Source organism: Tinamus guttatus, unplaced genomic scaffold (genome assembly GCF_059628265.1).
Source record: "Tinamus guttatus ecotype Peru unplaced genomic scaffold, ASM5962826v1 Tinamus_guttatus_pri_ptg000249l, whole genome shotgun sequence".
In the NCBI taxonomy this organism is placed as follows: domain Eukaryota; kingdom Metazoa; phylum Chordata; class Aves; order Tinamiformes; family Tinamidae; genus Tinamus; species Tinamus guttatus.
In genome coordinates this window covers 1,672,962-1,687,500 of record NW_028288783.1, presented here as the reverse complement: position 1 = coordinate 1,687,500, position 14,539 = coordinate 1,672,962, and positions in this window count along the sequence as shown.

The following is a 14,539-nucleotide window of genomic DNA, read 5'->3' as shown; positions in this document are numbered from 1 at the left end:
AATGTCTTAAATTATTTTCCTAATTTGAAAAAAATAGCCTTCCTTTTTCCAGTAATTAATTTTAGTTCAAGAACTCCGAAATTCAGCTGCAGTGAAGTTTAATCCATCTCTACAACTGCACAAGCATGAGACAGAACACAGCTTTTCACAAGCTTCTAGCAATACACAGAAATATGTGTATGAAATTCCAGAGAACAAATTTAAAAAGTCCACATATAACATGAGTAAAAAGTCTTGAATTAAAACTCATCATTTGTTATTGATGCATGATTTGTATAATAACAAATGTCACCCACTTTTTTTTCGCTTCGGTCTAATAGCATATACTAGTGGGAAAGATTAGGTACCTAGCAAACATGTTATGCGATTCAACTCAACACCATTTTCATGATGGGAGTCTCTTAACAATGAATAAAGTGATTTCTGTATTTATATTTTTCAAATGTTCTACAATACCATATCTCGCTACAGTAGATTAAACAGGAAAATAGCAGTTTATGAAATATGACCTCCAAAAAACTAATTGCAGAAGAAATATTCATTCTCAGCCCAGTAAATCCTTAATTTTAAATGTCAGCTGCAAAGCATAAATCCCTTTAATAGATTTCAAACTGTGGTGACAAAGTTGTAATTGTAGGGTCCAAACCACTTAAAAATAGCCCAATGCTCTTGTGCTGCATTAGCTGGTCTTCTGGTTATTTTTTTGCCATATTTTAATCTCATCTCTTATCTTTCAGGAATTCTCCCTTGCATTCCTGAGTTGGGCTCTGGATTACTTTTGTCACAGATATTGAACTGAATCTTGCTACTGCTCCTCAATAGATGGCTGAAGTGCAAAGTCTGCTCCATCATGGCTTTCTGTGTGGTTTACTGCAGGGCAGCACGTAAAGACCCTGAAGTCATGTGAAATAGGAGCCTTGACCTCAAGGCACAATAAAGTTGACTGGTTCGGTGGTAGCTCAAAAGGTCACTTTTTCTGGGACTGCTTCTGAGGGCTGTTTTAAACTAATTACTACCTTTGATTTGAACTTAACATTTGTTAAAAAAAAAAAAAAGGCCTGGTTGTTATAATTTAAACAGTTTGACTGGCATGCATATAACATTAGGGACATGGGAAAAGACAAGGTCCCTGCCTGAGGAGCTTATGGTGTAAAACAGACAGAGAGCATTGCAAGTAATAAAAACAGGCGGTAGAAAGATTTGTGCATGTACATGGGAAGAGTGGGGAGAGCTACACAGAGAAATAAGCAGATTTGAATAATATTCCACCAAATGACACTAATTATGATACTTTGCTTTCTTGATCTATTTTTTATATAAGCATGGTAACAGTTTTTTCATTATTTGCTTGTTTGTCTGTGAGATACTCTATTGTAGAAGCTTATTTTCTATTTTCTTTTTCTATTCTATATTCCAGTGCTTAGGTAAAATAAATATGTCTTTAGTCTTCTACTCGGTCATAGCAAGTAACACTTGCAAATATTATATATACTTTCCTTGGCAGTTTTTAATAGGAAATACAAATGAACTTGAAATTTCAAGCTTCTGACACTATCATCTCCTAACTAACCTCAGACACATCTTTTTTTTTTTTTGGTAATAAAATGTTTATAAAAGAAAAAGGTAGTTGTTTATTTGTTATCAGTTTCTTTTGCCTTATACTTAGCTGCACTAGACAACCAGAAATAAAAAAATAGAAACAAAAAAAAAAGAAGAAGAAAAGATTTAAGCTTCTTTGCACAGTTATCTGACAAAGAGGATGGCAAACTACACAGGGTTTATTCTTTTTAGGTGTTGGAAGTGAGATGCTATCAGAAATAGGAATATCAAAAAAGGTGATGGAACAACTCGAGGAATTAAATTGCAATCAATCAGCAGGACCAGATGGTATTCATCCGAGACTTCTAAAGGAACCGAAGACCAACGCAAGTGAGCTGCTAACAAAAATATGTAATTTATCATTAAAAACAGCTACCGTACCAGAGGACTGGAGAGTGGCCAAGGTTGTACCCATCTCTTAAAAAGGTGCTAATGATGATCCTGGGAATTATAAACCGGTAAGTATTACTTTAGTACTAGGAAAGTATGCAGAGAATCACTAAAAATAATGTACTTAAGCACATAGATAGCAAGGAAAAGCTGCAATTCTTCTACCTAAATTCTCTCTGCCCTCTTAGAGCTACCGGAAAGCATTAATTAAGTAGTAGCTAAAGAAGAACCAGCAGGTACAATTTCGTTAGTGCTTCCAAAATTTATGATAAAGTCTCTCATAAGAAAGTCTTAAGGAAAACAAACAAACAAACAAACAAACAAAACAGAGTTACTCCAGAATTAAAAAATGTATAAAAACTGCATGAAAGATGGGAAGCAGAAACTGAAACATCAGAACAACTGGATTTTTTTTTCACTTCAAAGCATTTTATAAGCACTAACAATTTTTCATGACTTCCTGATGAAATGGCTATATTACAGGTTAAATAACTCACCTATAATTGTAAAAGGAAGCTGAGTCAAAACCAGGATTTGAGTTCATTAGCATCTGGGTTCCAGACCTGTGGTTAGATCACTCGACAGCATCCCTTTCTTCAAGAAACACAGAAGAATCAGTGATCAGCTGGAGCAGAGAAAGAGGTTAACTGGATTACCCCCTGGATCAATAGTGGCAATAAAGATGGTTTTGTTCAACATATTTATTAACAATCTTGAAAATAGATTCTAAAATAAAGATGGTCAAATTTAAGTGCAACAGTCCCAGTCTGTCTCTAGTATTTAGACCCAATGCCCAATATCTTAAACAGGAAAATTCATGAGGGCGTTTGGCCCCTTGTTATGTTGACCAAGTTTAGGCAAAAGTGGAAGAAATTCCAGAGCAAACCGGTGAAGTAAGTTGAAATGGTGACATGACGGCATGTAAATTAAACAGAGCAATGTCAAGGAGTACATACTGGAAAACATTTCCAAGAACTGATGGCTATTAATTAGCACAGGAAAATCTAGGCGTCTCTTGGTGAAAAATGCTGTCCAGCATATTGCAGTAGGTTATAAAACATACAAAGGCAAATGAGGTGCCCAGCTACATTAAAGAGAGAAAAGCCAGTTAAGCATAAAATATTATTACGTGATTTCATGAGTAAAAGCTGCCTTCCTAGATATTCTGTTGTATTTTAGCCACTGCATTTTAGACAAGACCTGGCAAACTAAGAAAACATACAGGGAAACACAGTAAACATGATTAATGAAACAAGGGATGGACTGAGTTGGGAGATAGATTTGAAAGAGGAGATCTTTTAATTTAGAACCATGGAGAGGATGAGGAGTTTTAGGACTGCCTAAAACATCAGTTTTTACAAAAGAGCTGCAGCGTTCCTGTCTGTTGTGTTTCACTTCACAAAAATAAGTGGGAAGCACCTTTAAGTGAATATCTGGAGTGCTTTTTTATTTTCATTAGAATATACAGCTAAATTCTGGAATTTATTGCTGCTGCATAGTATTGAGAGAAACAGCTTTGGGACAATTCACTACTCTTCAGTACAGGAAAAAAAAAAAAAAAAGGAAGGCATAAAAATTAGAAAATAAAAGCAAAAAGGCAAAAGCAAATGAAAGGATAAAGCCAAACCTTGTCTCATTCCCCTGTTTCCTTAGACACCTCAGCTGTTCCTTCACACAAACCCCACAGAGCAGCCCCAGATATGCAGGTTTGGCAAAAGGGCATCCCAGGTTGCAAAGGAAGACCTAAGAAACTGGTACCTTGGGCATCATAGTTTCTCCTTTAAACCTACTGCTTTTTTGGACAGAAGCGAGCGTAGAAGCTGATGCTGCTACAGGTCACCTCAAGTTCCACTTTTTGGCGTGAACGCACCCCCCGCGAGGGCTAAGGGACACGAGGGGAAGCAGCAGGCGGGCTTGGAGCCCTGCTCCCCCGAGCTGCCTCAAGTCCTTCCCAGCCCTGCCAGCCTCCCCATGAGCCTGCAAGCTGTAATCCCCGGGGAGGAGAAAAAGCAGTGGGAACTCAATGCGATTCTCCTTGTGGAATTTCTCAGCACTTTTTTCTTCCTCAGGATTTCTCCCGAGAGAGGGGAGTATTTAGCCCTTACTTAGCTTTACCAAAGTATTAGACATTTATTTGATTAAGTATAGCATCTGCAGCCACACTGGCTAGAATAAAAATTGTAAGGGCTATCAATCCTCATACTTCAGGGCATAAGCTGATCACCAGCTGGGGTCGAAAAGAAATTTCCCTCTGCGTTACAGTATTGCAATTAGGTGCGTGAGGGGGGGTTCTGCCTCGCTCGGCAGCCTCGGGCATTGGCCGGTGTGAGAGGCAGAAAGATCCTGGGCTGGATGGACCACTGGTCTGCTCCAATATGGCAATTCCTTTGTTCTGGGGTCTGAACGTCTCTGCTGCCGAGCTGCACTAGTTTGTCATAATGTCAAAACCAAGCATTAATTATAATTCTGAAAATGAAGGAATATTCATGAATTATTATGTTGGCAATAACCGTGTGTAATGCAATACAGACAAAAACAACGGCTGCTGCAGAGCAAAAGGAAGTTGACAGCTCCAAGCACAAGGCAGTTTCTGTTTCCAGTTACCCTGAAGAACTCCTTGTGCCCGGGAGTCAACACCTTTGAGAATAATAAAGTAATTACAATTTTATTTTGTAATATTCTGACAACAAATTTGATTCAGCAGTGTCTGCACAGTTCAAACAAAGCAAAACACTCCAACAGTTTGGCTGTGCAAATGCTGATATATTTATGAGCTAAATTTTAATCCCAAAATGGCATGATGGTCTTGGTGAATGTATTTTAAATAAAATTTCCTTCTGTAGTACTCCAGTTCCATCAGCGTTTTGATAGAACTCAAAAAAATCCAATAGCTGTTTTATTCCTGTCATGTTCTTTTTCTAAAGCAACTCTCTGAGACGATTGCAAGAGTACATTAAAGGTATGCATTTTCGAAGTTAGTCAGTTGTCAAAGTGATTCCGAGGGTTGACAATCACATTTAAGACAAATATAGAAATCTGAAAGAAATGCTTACAAACAGTCCCATATTCTGGGCAACGATGTATTTTGGAAATGCATCCAGTTCAAGGGTTAAATGAAAGCAAAAGCAATCACTTCAACCATGTTTTTGAAGAAAATAAAACAGCTTGATGTAAGCTAAATGAAGGGGGTCTGTGACTTAAAAGGAATGGACAGATAGAGAAAAAGGTCAGAAGATTAAATTTTCCCTAAGGGAAAAGTCATTCTTTGGAATCATTAACCTCCTTCTAGGTCACTACTGAAAAAAACAGCAGGAAATCCTACTGCTCCTAGAAAGATGGGTGCATCTTATACCGCCCACTGACCTAGCAACTCTGTGGCAAACATAATTGTGCTTACAAATTCTCCTCCAGGCATGCTTGGGTTTAGTATGCCTGTTTTAAAGCAATATGATCTTTTAGCTGAACTCCAAAGTGCATCCATAAAGACAACATTCTAGGGGACTGGAGTGTTAAAAAGAAGAATCACTTGCTTAAATGTCTTTCCTTTTAATAGGGAGAAATCTAGGAGCAGGGTTTGTGACTTTAAAAGTTGGTCAGTGATATGTATTCCCCATTATCCATTTCTCTCCAGGACTGAAATTCATCGTCATCATCACCATTATTACGATGTATTTTAGTGGATTTTTACAACCAAGAACACACTGTCATGGTGCCAGAATCAACAGTAAGTTTCAAAATATCATTTTGTCTCAGAGAACCTACTGTTGTTATTGTAAGCTAATTCTGCACCCTCTCAGAGCAGCCGGAGAGTAAACATTACACCAAGTAGGACGATTTGGTGCTCGTAGGAAAAATACCGTCTTTCATATAGCGCTTGGAAGACATTTCGTGGCCTTTATAAGATTACATGCATACCACTGGTCTTACTACTATCAATGGAAACAAGGATTTTGGCATGGTCAGGCCTCAAATAAGTGAGGGAAACTATTCCCAGTCAATTTGTACCACAAAGTACCATATAGACACATTTAGATTTTTGTGGAAATGCGACCTTTTTTTTTTTTTTCTTCACAAATTTTTTAAGAGAAGCAAAATTCTAAATCTACGTAAAATTCACATTAGTTTTAAGAGAAGTCTCAGTCAGACAGGAATAGGCAGGCAGCTGGACATCTGTAGCTGTGCAAAGCACCTTGCCTTCTTGGAGGCTCCAGGCAAAGTTGTCCACCTGCCCGTGTCCCACTACAGAACCAAGGATTTAAGATTAAGAATTAGGATTACAGGAAAATATTCTGACGACTATTTTAAAATCTTTTGTCCCTTCAGTCAGCAAAATTTCATGAAAAATAAACCATCATCTGAAGACAATTTTGCCACAGAAATAAGACTTTGACCACTGGAAAGGAAGTTATGCAGTATAAAACATGAGTATGCAGGGTCACCTACTAAAATGTCTCCAATCTCAGACTCTCTGAATGAAGGTTGAATTACATTTTTTTTCTTAATTTAATGTTGTATCTTTCTATTATTTATATATACATAAGAAATGGAAAGAGAAAAATAAACAGAGATGATGACAACTAATTTACTGCCCTGGAAGAAGAAAGTGACCTGATTAACTGTAATCTCTTTAAATGTGCATTTTATAAAAACACTCTTTTCACATGTAAGCAAGATCTTTCAAGATTTCAGAAGACAATGACATGACCCTTAGGGAATAAAGGCATTGAAAGAAGTAGCTAATAGAAAGACAAATAGAGCACAGTTTGTAGAAATTCGCACCCTTTGCAAAGCCACGATGAGGATGGAATCACACTGAATTCACATTCCTCAAAAATATTTACAATATTTACTCATGTTCACACAACAACTGAGTAACTAGCAAGCAAGAACCTCCTCCCGAATGCAAATAATCCATTACACAAAATAAATTTACTACATAGGTAACAATTTCCTGACATTTGTGTGTCGAGAAAGAGAATCGAATGGTTCACTGCCATCCCCCCATCCCCGCTGGCCAAAAAAGAGACCTTTCCTTAAGGCAGGAAATCAAAAACACATCACAAGCCTTCCAACCAGGCTGCACACGTTAACTCTGCAGATACTAGTAACTGTCATGAGGCTGTCAGACTCAGCCCCAGCTACCCAAAGCAAAGCTTCCCTGATACCTCCACCCCGAAAGTGAGCTGTTTGATCATGCTTTGTGAGGACACAGTGAGGAAATATTACTCTGTTGTTGCGGCTGCTTGGAGAACTCCCCAAATTCAGTGCAAACCCTGCTTTGAAACAAAGCGACCGAGGAATGTTGCAGCCCAGACCTTGGCTGGGAAGCAAGATGCACGATTTATTATGACACAGTGCAGAGGATATCTGAAAGGGAAGGCTGACCGAAACGCTAATGTGCCTTTTTGTCCTTCTTTTTCCTTGTCAATTCCCGTACATTTATATATGCATACACTATACATGTATTTTTCTTTTCTCAAATGAAATGGCATCTTAAATGATCGAAAATTTTAAAGGGGACTGTTTCCTAGGATCTTTTCTACTTGCTTTTCCTGTGTTCCAGTGCTCCCTACCCACAGGACTCTGAAATGCTGAAATTTCAGCAGTTCATATGTCTGCCTGCCCACTTCTTTTATTAAAGGGTTGTGTTTCTCTTCTGTCAACACCTATTCTTTAGCATACATCTCTGCTATCATTCAGGAAAATGTTGGCATAACCTTTTTGTTTCCTTTCAAATTCATTTCTATAGCTGAGCTTTTCCTTTTAAGTCATCTTAATTTCTGTCAGCAGTTTCAACCCCAAAGTTCTCGCTTTTTCAAGACAATGAGGTATTTTCACACACGTAAAACACTCTGCAAAGTGGAATCACAGATGTCACGTTCACATGTTTATGTTTTCTGTTTCCCTTTTCTGTCTGTCCCTCAGATAGATAAACTCTCCAAGGTACTTCAGCGGAGTTAAGAGACTCCCTCTGTTTGCCTGCCCAGACCCCGAGCTTTATAAAATTAGCTGCTCTATTGCAATACGTGGCAGCTTCAGTTCCAGGGATAAAAGCATCTGCCGTAAAATCCAACAATGGCCCATGCACAAACGCTCACAGCCTCTCACACACGTGACTTATAAACCAGTATAGCTAATTTTCAGTGCAGATTTGTCACTTTCAAAAAAAAAAAAAAAAAAGGAAAAAGGTGGCTGCAGAAGGTGAGCTTTTGGGAAGAAATCCCTGTGAAGCTCCTTTTGCTGAGGTTCGCTGCCAGGCTTGCAGGCAAAATGTGCTGTTGGCTGCGCGCAGAAGATGCCCCAGGGTTCGCTTCCCGGGAGAGCCCAGGGACAGCGGGTGGCCGTGGCCCCGCAGCCCAGTCCAGCTGCCCGGAGCCCATTCCAGCAGCCTCAGAGCCCGCTCCGGAGCTGGGCTCCATTGTTCCCGGGCGGAGGCTCCGGGAAAGCCGCAGCATGTGGCAGCAGCGTGGCCCCCCTGGGGGGCTGCCGGAGCCAGGGCTGGACACGCGCCCCACTCTGAGCCCCACAGGGAGAGGCCACCTCTCCATGCACAGCGGGAGAGGAGAAGCAGCCCCTATTTATGGGCGTTTATAAGGATCTCTGGGGCGCTCAGATAATGTAACAGAAGAGCCATGTAGGGTAAAAGAATAAACTCCTTAGAAGCAGCATGTGCAACTTCATCTGCCTTCCCCAAGCATGTGCATGCTGGAGCTTGTAGTGTTCCTGCTTCAGCTGGGGGCATGGGGAGAGCCCAGCAATGAGCCACCCTGCCTCGAGGTCCAGTCACTTGCACCACACAGACCTGCAGCAAGTAGCCTCTCTGCTTTTTCAAAGGCTTCGAATTTGGCCAGATCAGGGTATTTTTTTTTTCCACAGGAACAAAAATAGGCACATTGCTGTCACCAAAAGTGATACCCTCCACATACATCTCCCTCCCCCGCCTGCACATCCAATTATCAAGTCTCTTTTACAAAGTATGAGATCTCTAGAGCTTCTCAATGAAGGGTTTGTAATAATTCTTTTAACATGGCAAAACACCACATTATTCCCTAAACATTAATGTTGCATGAATGCGAGACTTCTTTTCCCCATGAAATTTCCTTTTTGATTTTACAAAACAGAAAGTGCAATTTAAAACAATGCTAATGGTGCCCTTATATTCCATAACCTAAAATTATTTGGCATGATGCCAGGAATCAGCTAGCTAAAATGCTTGTCTGAGGTCACTGGCACCCACCTGACCTTAAACAAGGGCACTTGAACTCCTTCTTTCCTGAGGGAGCTCTTCCAGGTATCTGATAAAATGCACCACATCATATTTGGCCATTTGTGTATTGAAAGACCAGAGCTTCATATTTCAGACCTGTTTAACACCTTATAAAATACCACTCAACCACTTGGCAGTAGCTGAATTCCTACCCATTAAAATGATTACATGTGAACTTTGTATTGGTTCAGCAGCGGTCTTCTCCATACACTCTCGCTAGGGCTCAGATCCTAGGGAGCTAATCCAGATTCAGCGAATCCTCAGTGAAATAGAATAAATTATATAACAAAGCTGTATAGTAAATTTCTGAGCTGTATTATAAATTATGAACAAGAGGAAAGGCGATTCCCCAAGCAGATCCTACCCACAGTGTCTTTCAGTTGTTGTTTGTGATAGGGAACTCTTTGCCTTCTGTGGTGAGGCATGGACCTCTATACTCCTGAATGATCTGGGTTATTAGAACATTTAACAGAGGAAAATGAAACATGTTCACTCGAAAACACAGCTATAATAAAAGCAGAAGGATTAAAAAGGTTCTTTCACTTTTGGACTATCTTGTACATGTTAAGTCAAGAGGTGGCTGCCTAAAGACTGCCCAGTAGCAAGAATAACCAAAGGAGCTTTTATTCAGCAAAAGGCAACATAGACATGTATGCTCAACTACAATAAAAATGAATTATCTGAGATAACTATTTTTTTCTCTTCAAAAGACTATCTTACTTTTACTTGGTTTGGAGTTAATATTTGAAAACTATTATACACCCCAATTACAAAGCAATTATACACCCCAAGACACTTTCTTAATTCCCTTCCTGATGTCACTTTACTATATTTTCCTGTTTATATAACTTGCAAATTAAGTTATTTGATAAATCCACCTTGAAAATTGAGTTTTTAACCATTTTTTCTCATTTTTTTTTCAAGAGTAGCACTAAATTCCACCATGACATATCAGAGAAACATGCCCATGCTGTTTTCTGTTTGTGTGACATCCATCACTCTTTGGCCATGAAAATATTACAATGGATACTCTTCCAGCAGGTCAGTGTAACTACAACTTGGCTAAACAAAAATAAAATAGTTCTTCATGCTTACTGATCTTGCTTTTTTTTTTTTTTGCCTTTTTTATGCTACATTGACTATAAACTCAGAGAGGATGTGTTCTGTAAAAGCACCTGAAGTTTTCCTTCTCATTATATTAGAGATTAAACATTCTAGAAACGCTCACTAGCATTTCCATTCCACCCCCTGCCCCCAAAAAGCAGGCTTTTCCAAGGACTCTTAAAAAAAAAAGGGCTTGATCTTTAAGTAATACATATGATATTAGTTTTTCCGTTTTAAAATAATCACATTATTGCAGACATTTTAATAGCTGTAGAGGTTGCTATGTATTAACATGATTCATGGTCCTTGACAGCAGTGTCTCTGAAAATCCCGCAGGAATGCAAAATACAAAACTCCACACACGTTCAAATTTTACTGCCTGCAGCTAAAAGAGGGGAAAAAAACCCTTAAAACTGTTGAAACCCTTCAACTTTAAAAGCATTAATAGATGGTCCCAGAGGATTAAATCTAAATCTTAATGTGTAAAAATCAAGTTAATAACCACAGAGATTAATATGGTTGCATTTGATTATTGTGATAATGCAAACAATTAGTACTGCTAAAGCGAGATATATTAGCCTCCTACTTGCCCCACACACATCTGCAAAGCATTCGAAATAAATGGAAATAAAACATTTTGTTCTGAAAGGTTTTTCATTTTTCTTTTTGCCTTTGTCTTATTTTCTCTGTAGCTGACTCATTTTTAAATTATAATTGTTAACATTTTATTATTAAGCTTCCCTTCTAAAAGCCTCTCATAAAATTGGTTGCCATAATCATCCATTCCATATTGTCAGCAAATTATGCGTTTCTTGCCAATACCGATAAATAAATAAATCTTCTAGATAAGTGATGTGATTTTTTTTCCTTTGAGAACAAAAATGCCATACAATGTATTAACCTGCGACAAATACGAACTTTCTTCCTAATCCCCTGTGAGCCAGTGGGTTTAATCCAGAATGCCCTGGGAACAGAACCAGGCATCTAATCCAATCTGTATTATAGGCGGAGTTGGAAGTGCCACCTATACTTAATGCTTGACACTTCCCATTATAAAATCCTTTCTTCAGTTGCATATAACTCTGCCAGACTTTAAGTGTTCATCTAAAATTCCCCATGCTGGATGACTGCCTCACTTTGATTTATTTGTTATTTTGAAATTTTAGCAAAAATAGTTCAGTCATTTCCAAGAACAAGACTATAGAAAATATATTACTTTGCTCACATCAAAAAGAGTTTTTGAAAACATTTATTTGGTTAACTCTATGGAGTATGGACGTTACATTTGGCAGAGAAGACAGCCCACCCTGATGTAAATAATGTGGCCATGAAAAGAAGTCCACATTTGGCCACATCTTAAGCCTTTGAAATAGTTGCGTTTGCTCAAGTTCAGTAGATACTTCTCAGGAATTTGGCAGCTGTGTTCTCCAAAGGCCCTGTCTGCAGCAAGCCTACGCCAGCCCCGGGCTGCTGGAGTTGGGCGGCTGCTGCTCCCGAATGACATGGTTGCGTTCATGTAGGCATGGGATACAAGACTGCAGAAGACATGAAGCAGAAACCTGAGATTAGATGTTAGTGATTTAAAGTGTGGAAGAAAGACTGTCATACTGTCTTGGAAAGAAGCGCATGCTCGACAGGCCAAGGGAGTCAGCCCTGGAAGAAGAGCTTGGCATCTTACTGTGTTGTGGGGTGGGAGGAGGCCTGAGGCCATGACGAGGATCAAGGGGATGAGAAACTGGTGCTGGGACTGAGACGGGCAGAAAGCAGGAGACTGATGAGAAATCCAGCAGAATAGAGCTAAAAGTGCCTGGTGGAGCAGGGAGGCTGAGGTTGGTATCACAGCCATGGGGTGGGGATATCCTGGCCAAGGGGTGAAGATGGGAGCAGCAGTTTGGAGGGAGAGAGCACAGGCCTTTGCTCATCTCCAGACCCAGCTGGAGCCCCAGGTTGTGGCATCATCCCTCAAACACTCAAAATCTCTTGCAAAGTAAGGGTGTTGTTCCCCTTGGCACTGGTGTGTGTACAGGACAGTGTTTATTCTCCTAGTTTGAGGGGCAGAGGTCAGTGCTGTGAATCTGAAGATTTCAGTCCTGCCATTGATCCATCCTAGTGGGACTTCTGTGGAGTTTCTCAGACTGCCTTTTTGAAGATACAGGCTAGTACACACAGAGAGTTTTTTAAAGGTTAATATCACACAGTAAGGCATTCAGAATGCAGGTATAGCTAAAATAACTAATTTGATCTCCCCTTATTGCTTACCTTCACTATGATATGGATGGATTTGTTTTGGGATCAGTTGGTAACCACAGCAGAGGACTAACATTTACTTTGGTGCAAGGTTAGAAGATCAGGAAAAAGTACCAAAAAAGAGAAGGAGGGCCTCCTACTTAAAGGATCTGAATGTTGTCCTGTGCAGAGGGGTCCATCCTTGCCTCTTCCTCATCTGCAGTGCTATGGGAAAATCTGAGGCCAGGCTTTGCCTATGTGGTCCCTTGTCATGTTTTGAGAACACATGACTTGGCGCTATCGCAATCTGTCTTCCCAAGTGCCAGTTACTCCCAACTGCAGCGAAGCTGCTCACTGACGATACCAGCAGCTGTGCAACGCCGAGCACTCTGACAAACCTGGATGGAGGTGACTTAGCTCAGCAATCCATAATTCGTGTAAATGTAGCCCTTAGTTAAAGTCTGGCTGCCTCAGTACCCCTTTTGAAAAATGAGAATAACACCACCCTGCCTCTCACATGAGTGTTGTGAAAATGAATGAATTACTATTTATGAAGTACTGTAATGATGAGTGCCCATGAGGAACAGCCCATGAGGAAATTAATTATTCTATCTTTGGAACAGGGTTTGAATAGTGAGCAGTAAATAGGATGTAGGGCCATTACACTGAATAATGAGAATGAAGCAGATGAATAACATCCACTCTGTGCAATGAATGAGGCAGGGGCTTGATGAAAAAAACAGTAGGAAATCATGTGGTTAAAGACCATATCAGGCTGTATGACAGGAGGAGGCAATTCTGCCATATATGAGCTTGGATCCTTCTTGAGGACACCCCAAATCCCTCCCAAGTCTGATGATACAACCTATGCACAAATGTGATATACAGTCTAATATCCCCTGTGATCTTGCCTTCCCTCTCCAACAGCTCCTAACCCAGTTTCTGAGTCCAGCCAGTGCCAGTCTCCTCCCCTCTGACTCATAGTTCTAGTTTCCTCGCTCAGCCAGGCCCTGACTCAGAACCCCATTCAGCTTCCCTCCCTTCATCCACAGCCATTAACCCCAGTTCCTATAAAAACAGGAAAAAGCACATTCCTAACACCAAGCCACCTTCCTCTACCAAAATCCTAGTGTAGCTCAGGCTCAGAAACACAGGGATTAGTAGAGCTTCCAAAAAAAAAAAAAACAATAAGAAAGTATGCTCAAATATGCATATATATGTGAATATACATATATTTTCTAGCCTTATCAGCAGCTATATCTTAACAAGGTCATCAGAAATTTTCTAAAATGAATTCAATGTGATTTCACTCCAGGATTTATCTGGAATGATATAGATTCAAAACAGCAACTGAAAATAGGATTTTTCTATGAAATACATCAGCAAATGTAACTGCAAGAGCTGGCAGTCCCTATCCTTCTTGTGTAATATTGTTAATACTGAAGTGTGTGAGAAAAAGAATACAAAAGCTAGTTTGCTAGCTGGAGGACAAATATGTCTATATGGTGTCTTTTCTTTATAAAGTTACCCTAGAATAAAGAACAAGTCAAACCAAATCAAAACGTAGCTCATCCTAATTCAGATTTTAAGAAAAGCACTGAACAAATCTGTGATTACCTATTAGCTGGTGAGTCTAGATTTGAAAATATGTGTTTTCTGGTTTGCTTACCATTTGTTTCATAGTCTTTAGAACTCTGACTCTCAGGATAATCTCAGGGTCACTATATTGCATGCCAAGGGGATAAACCGAGACATCTCACATAAGGATTTGTAGTTTGAATTTGTAGGTCCTCCTTGCCTGGGATTCTCTAATCTGGATGATGACCACCCTCAATTAGGGATTTTATAAAGACTAAGTTGGTGAACTGTGGAGCTGTCTTCAAAGGGTCAGTGACTACTTTGTACCATTGACATTAATGGTGTTCTGGTGCTTAGTAAGAGACAGAAACTTAA